The following is a 7,636-nucleotide window of genomic DNA, read 5'->3' on the forward strand; positions in this document are numbered from 1 at the left end:
AAGAAGAATGTTAAATAATGGTACAGGTATGATACACAGAATATGGAAAATTATGACAGAGTATGAGAAATTTTGGAATTTGGGAAACACCGACTTAGAGAAGAAATGACAATAGTTTGGGAGAGATGAGAAAACTGTAGATAGTAGGAGTCATCAATATAGAAATAATACTCAGGGCTGAGACTGAGTTTTATACAGGAGAGTGTGGATGAAGATAAGCGTTAAGAAAATATGAACAGGCAATAGCTTTTTACATTTTTATTTATTTTCTAAATTGACATATATCAACGTATAACATTGTATTAGTTTCAGGTGTCCAACATAATGATTTGATATAGATATATATTGTGACTATTGTGAATATATATTGTGAAACGATCATCACAGTAAGTGTAGTTAACCTCCATCACTACACGGTTACAATTTTTTTTCTTGTGATGAGAACTTTTAAGACGGACCCTCTTAGCAACTTTGAAAGATACAATGCAGTCTTGTTAACTATAGTCACTATGCTGTACATTACAACTCCAGGACTTACTTACCTTATAACTGGAAGTTTGTACTCTTTACCATCTTCATTCATTTTGCCCACCCGGCCAACACCACCTCTGGCAACCACCAATCTGTCCTCTATGTTTGTGAGTTTTGTTGGTTTTTTTGTTGCTGTTTTAGATTCAACATGTAAGTGAGATCATAGAGTATTTGCCTTTCTGTCTGACTAATGCCCTCAAGGCCCGTCCATGTTGACAGAAATGTCACGATTTCCAATACCTTAAAAAAAAATTTTTTTTAATCTCAGAGAGAGAGAGAGAGGGCAAGCCAGGGAGAGGGGCAGAGGGAGAGAGAGATTGAGAGACAGAGACAGAGACAGAGAGAGACAGAGAGAGAGAGAGAGAGAGAGAGAGAATCCCAAGCAGTCTCTACACTCATCATGGAGCCTGATGCAGGGCTCAATCCCATGACCTTGGGACCACAACCTGAGCTGAAATCAAGAGTTGGACACTCAGCTGACTGAGACACCCAGGAACCCCTCAATACCTTTTTAATAATTAGTTAGAAAATTAATGTAAGTAAACAGCCTGCTTATAAGAGCAACCAAAATCATAAAATATCTTGGAGTAGCTTTAATAAGAAATGTGCAGAACTTCTATTTGATCAATCAATCAAACTAAAGTCCTGGGATGCCTGGGTGTCTCAGTCAGTTGAGCGTCTGACTTCGGCTCAGGTCATGATCTCACAGTTTGTGAGTTTGAGCCCCATGTCAGGCTTTGTGCTGACAGCAGAGCCTGGAGCCTGCTTCAGATTCTGTGTCTCCCTCTCTCTCTGCCCCTCCCCCATTTGCACTCTCTCTTTCTCAAAAATAAAGAAACATAAAAAAAAATTGTTTAGGGGCGCCTGGGTGGCGCAGTCGGTTAAGCGTCCGACTTCAGCCAGGTCATGATCTCGCGGTCTGTGAGTTCGAGCCCCGCATCGGGCTCTGGGCTGATGGCTCAGAGCCTGAAGCCGGTTTCCGATTCTGTGTCTCCCTCTCTCTCTGCCCCTCCCCCATTCATGCTCTGTCTCTCTCTGTCCCAAAAATAAATAAACGTTGAAAAAAAAATTTTTTTTTAAATTTTTTTTTAAATAAATAAAACTAAAGTCCTTTGAGTTACTTAAACCAGGAATATTTGCATAAGCAGAGCAATAACTTGTTGTCAGTGAAAAGACCGCAATATAAAAGATGTCAGTTTTCCCTAAACCCATGAATTCAATGCAGTGTCTAAATTCCAAAAGGATAAGTTGAGAAACTTGACAAAACAATGCAAAAGTTCATCCAGAATGATAGTGAGAAAAACTGGAACATTCTGAAACAGATAACTAACAGGGGAAATTGGCCTACCAAATATTAAAAGTTGAAATAAAAGCACAGTGTACTGAGATTGGTACCAGACTGGCACACCCATCAGAACAGAATCCAGAAATAGCTCCAAATGCACATGAGAATTTAGCATATATATGATAAAGGTGGTATTTTAAGGATGGGGGAAAAGATTATTCAGGGGTGTTTTTTTAAACTTTCTTAAATGTTTATTTATTTTTGAGAGACAGAGACAGAGAATGAGTAGGGGAGGGGCAGAGAGAGAGGGAGACACGGAATCTGAAGCAGGCTCCAGGCTCTGAGCTGTCAGCGCAGAGCCCAACGTGGGGCTAGAACCCAAGAACTGGGAGATCATGACCCAAGTCGAAGTCGGATGCTTAACCCACTGAGCCACCCAGGTGCCCCTAGTGGTTGTTTCTTGAGCAATTAGCTACTCAAGGGAGAATGGGAGAAGCTGGATTTCTATTTCATTCATTATGCCAAAAGATTTAAATGTAAAAACAAAACATTAAAAGCAAAAAGTGGATGAGCATTCTTATAACCTTGGGATGAGGAGGTCTTTCTAAAATGACATGAAAACCAGAAGCAGACTGAAAGACTTTTAAGTTCAAACACGTTCTCAACTAAAACTTCTATCTGGCAAAACTAAACTACAAATATTCAACTGGGAAAAGGTTTCTTTTTCTTTTTCTTTTTTTTTTTTAAGATTTTATTTATGGGGCGCCTGGGTGGCTCAGTCAGTTGAGAGATGGACTATTGATTTTGGCTCAGGTCATGATCTCATGGTTCAGGGGATCGAGCCCCACATAGGTCTCTGTGCTGACAGCACGGACCCTGTTTGGGATTTTCTCTCTCCCTCTCTCTCTGTCCCTCCCCTGCTGTGCTCTCTCTCTCTCAAAATAAATAAACATTTAAAAAATGAAATGAAATAAAACTTAAAAATTTAAATTTTATAAACAATTTTTAAAAGATTTTATTAGTAAGTAATCTCTACACCCAATGTGGAGCTCAAATTCCCAACACCAAAATGAAGAGCCATGAGTTATACCGCCTGAGCCAGCCAGGCACCCCATGGGAAAAGATTTCTAACACATGAAACAGATTGATTCAGTATGTGAGAAAGATGTGTGAGTTGATAAGAAAAGGAAAAAACAACCCAAACAGAGGACATGAGCAGATAATTCACCAAAGGCACAAAAATTACCAACACACATATGCAACTATAACAGTACATGATGCAAAATAGAGCAATAATCAAATTTTTTTGCCTGTCAGACAAAACTGAAGAAAATTCATAGCATCACTCCGGTTATTATGCAGGAAACAAGCACTCGTTTGTAAACATAAATACAGCTTTTCTGGTGGTCAGTTTGATACTATTTATTGAAATCTAAATGAAAAAAAATTTTTTTGTAATGTTTATTTTTGAGAGAGAGAGAGTCAGAGTGTGAGCCAGGGGAGGGGCAGAGAGAGAGGGAGACACAGAATCAGAAGCAGGCCTCCAGGCTCCGAGCTGTCAGCACAGAGCCAGACCTGGGGCTCATTTCTGGAGGGCATCTCAGTGGTAATTGTTATTTTTAATTTTTAAAAAATGTTTATTTTTGAGAGAGGAGGAGCAGAAAGAGAGGGAGACACAGAATCTGAAGCAGGCTCCAGGCTCTGAGCTGTCAGCACAGAGCCCAATGCGGGGCTCGAACCCACGAACCGTGAGATCATGACCTGAACTGAAATTGGATGTTTAACTGACTGAGCCACACAGGCGCCCCAAAATTTTAAATGTACAAAGTTGGGGTTTTTTTTGTTTGTTTTTGTTTTTTTGTTTTTGAGAGAGAGAGAAAGAGAGAGCACCAGCAGGAGAGAGGTAGAGAGAGAGAGAGAGAGAGAGAGAGAGAGAGAGAGAGAGAATCCCAAGCGGGCTCCATGCTCAGTGCGGAGCTCAACTCAGGGCTTGATCTCACCCGGGTGAGATTATGACCTGAGCTGAAATCGTCGGACACGTTACCAACTGAGCCACGCAGATGCCTCTAAGTATCCATAGTTTTGACTCAGATTCCATTTCTACGAATTTATCCTATGGAAATAGTTACACAAGCATTCAAAGCTAAATGCACAAGCGTGCTAACTGCAGCATTGTTTGAAATGATAAAAAATTGGAAACAACCCCAATTTCATCAGTATGGCACTAACTTATGGTAACAATGGAATATGAAGCTGTTAAGTAGAATGCAGAAGATATTGATGTTCTAAACACAAGAAAGTTCACAATAAATTAGTAAGTGAATAAAGAAAAAATTATTCATAAGTTGCAAATTTTTAGAAAAATCATTTGTAAATTTTTGTGTAGATCTGGAAGAAGATACATTAAATAGTTGATGGTGATTATTTGAGATCTGAGAAGATAGGGGGCTTAATTTACTTTTTAAAAATTTGTATTGCTTAGGGGTGCCTGGGTGGCTCAGTTGGTTAAACATCCAACTTTGGCTCAGGTCAGGATCTCACGGTTTGTGGGCTTGAGCCCCGCATCAGGCTCTGTGCTGACAGCTCAGAGCCTGAAGCCTGCTTCGGATTCTGTGTCTCCCTCTCTTCCTGCCCGTCTCCCACTCACCTCTCTCTCTCTCTCTCTCTCTCTCTCTGTCTCTCAAAAATAAACAAAAAAATAAAAATGTGTATTGCTTGAAGTTTTATGTGTATATCTCCATTCTGAAATCAGAAAATATATTTATCATTAAAAAAAATAAGTAGTTTTAGGTGTTTAAGAAAGATGAAGGTGAGTGAGTTGTGCTCAGTGACAAGAGGCAGAGGCAGGCATGAAGCATCAGCCTCACGGAGCTGGCATGTGAGTCTTCAAATCCCAGATCAGCACTCAAAGCCAAGTTTCTTGCTTTCAGATAGCATGCACCTCCTTGAGGGGTAGGGACAGAGATCAGAACATCAGCAGAGCTGGAGGAAGGGGCAAGAACCAACAGAGTTAGGGTAGGAAGGGCTCAAGCTACGGCAGGTGCTTGAGGCTGATGTGAGTCCTTACACTACCTAAGATTGGAGACCTGTGAAGAGTTAGCAGTTTCAAGAACTTATGCTGTGCTGGCACTATATAAATTTCACATGAAAGATGCAAGGATGAACACACCCTGGGTAGTCAGCCCAGACCCAGCCCTGCCTGCCTGATACCTGGTAAAACTCACGTGGACTCACCTGGGACTACATGTCCCCTCCAGGAGTCACAAAGGCATTTCCAACACTGACTTTCTACCCTTCGAGACCCAGCACAGCAGGGAACTCTAGGACAGTACATCCAGAGGTGAGAGGGGCCGGGAGCATTCAAGTCAAGAGGGAGACAGGAGCTGCATGGAGAGACCCCCCACTGGAGAGGTAACACATTCAAACTCCAGGGGAGAGAAAAGGAGGACTTCAGAAATAATATTCTACCTTATTTCTCATGGCCCATATTGCCTACTGAGATCATATTTCAGGTCGAAGAGAGATTTTTATCAAAGGTAGCTAGGGTCATGTCAAAAAAACCTGGGAGCAAATTTGAAAAGGCTCCCAATGGTCAAAGGATGGGATAATTTGAGCATCAAGAAGGGTAAAAACTACAATGGAATGAAAGACAAATAGGGTTAAATTCATTAGCTCATATTGACACAAAAAAATTTCTCGCCTTTGGAGGGTGTTAGAGAATCAATTCATTATTTTGAATTATAAAGCTTCTCTATACAGAAATATCCCAGCTAATAAATGAAGACAGAATTTTAGATTTAGAATATCACCATGAAGTAATGGATCCCAAGTTTTAATGTTGAGTTTCAACAACAGACAACATCCCATATCACATGATAAGAGACAACCAGACTTTACATGCCTCCTGATGAAAGAATGTGCCATCACCTATGAAGTGTCCTCACCCACACCCCCCAAAACTTAGCCTAGAGATATGATCAAAGCCTGTAGATGCCACCATCAATTAGGGGAAGAACAGAGGAGACAGGAACGTGTTGAACACCATCAAATGCAATCGACAAAATTGAGACTGTGGGAAACGCCCCAGGGCAAGCTACCTGGGTTCTTTAACAAATATATTACCAGGGGAATAAAGAGGTGGAGAAGCAAGCTGTAGATTATAAGAAACTAAAAAAGATATGTCTCCCATTGCAATCTATGGACCCTATTTGGATCCTGGTTCAATCAAACAAACTTAAAAAAACAAAACAAAACAACAACAACAAAAAACCCCAAGAAAAACAAAAACAAAAAACCCTAAACAAATAAATAAACAAACTAACACTTGCTCCTTGCATTTATGAGACAATTGGGAAAATGACCACTTGGGATTTTTGATGATATTAAGGAATTATTATTAACTTTTTAAGTGTGCTGGTGTATTGCAGTTATATATTTTTAGAGTCCTAAGAGAGATAATCCTGAAATATTAATGGGATAAATCTTCGGGGTCTGGAATTTGTTTCAAAATAAAACGGAAATGGAGAAAGTACATGCCAGAAAAGACAAAACAAGAATGGTCATGAGGTGATCATTGTTAGGCTGGATGAATGTTCTGTCTGCACTTGGGTCTATTTGAAAGTTTCCACATAAAAAGTCGTGTGTGTGCGTGTGTGTGTGTGTGTGCGTGTGTGCGTGTGTGTGTGTGTGTGTGTGTGTGTGTGTGTGTGTTTTAAGTCAATGTGATGAGTCAAAAATTTTCCTCTGAAAAAAATGAGGGTTGGGAGCCAATGTTCTAGGAAACCCCTCCCAGAACTTATTCTCTCTCCAATTAAAAATAACCTTTTATTTTTATGAAGCAATATTCATTGTAGAAAGTTATCAAATACTGAAAAGATATTTGATATATCACCACCCAGAGGTTACCATTTAACAGCTTACTGTATAATGTTACAGGATTTTTTCTAGGCATATGTTTTTTAACAAAACAAGATCATCCTGCACATGCTGTTTTGAAAGCTGCTTTTCTCCATTAGTGGTCTCCACCTCTCCGTATCAATAGATTTTCATCTTATCTAATACCCAGGCCATATATACATTTTCCTAATTGTGCCCCAAAGTGTTCTGGTGTCTTAACGTGGCTGCCATAACAAAATGCCATAGACTAGTTGGCTCAAACAACAGATGTTGATTTTTCATGGCTCTAGAGGCTGGGAAATCCAAGATCAACGTGTTGGCCAATTTGGTTCTTGGTCAAAGTCCTCTTCCTAGCATGCAGACAGCCACCTTCTTGCTGTATCCATACATATCAAAGAGTGAGAGAGCAAGAGAGAGAACGAAGTGAGGGGAGGGTCTGATTTTTCTCTCTTTTTTTTTTTTGAGAGAGAGAGAGAGAGAGAGAGCATGCGTGCAAGAGAGCGCATGAGTTGGGGGATGGAAGGAGGGGCAGGGAGAGGGACAGAGAAAATCCCAAGCAGGATCCACACTGTCAGCACAGAGCGAGATGTGGGGCTTGATGTCATGAACCGTGAGATCATGACCTGAGGCAAAATCAGGAGTCAGACACTCAACTGACTGAGCCACTCAGGCGCCCCTCTTTCTCCTTTTAAGAGAACACTCATCACATCATTAGGGTCCTACCCTCATGACCTCACCTGAACCTAATCACTTCTCAAAAGTCTTACTTCCAAATGCTATCACATCAGAGGTTAAGGCTTTAATGTGTGAATTATCGAAGTAGATTCTATCCAGACCTGGGAGTTGCATCTGGTTGTTATGGTTCTTCCTCCCTTCTAATTTGTCACATTCTCTTTGCTTGTTTTGCTCCCATAACTCTGACTT

This window comes from Herpailurus yagouaroundi, unplaced genomic scaffold (genome assembly GCF_014898765.1).
Source record: "Herpailurus yagouaroundi ecotype Mexico unplaced genomic scaffold, PumYag 216, whole genome shotgun sequence".
In the NCBI taxonomy this organism is placed as follows: domain Eukaryota; kingdom Metazoa; phylum Chordata; class Mammalia; order Carnivora; family Felidae; genus Herpailurus; species Herpailurus yagouaroundi.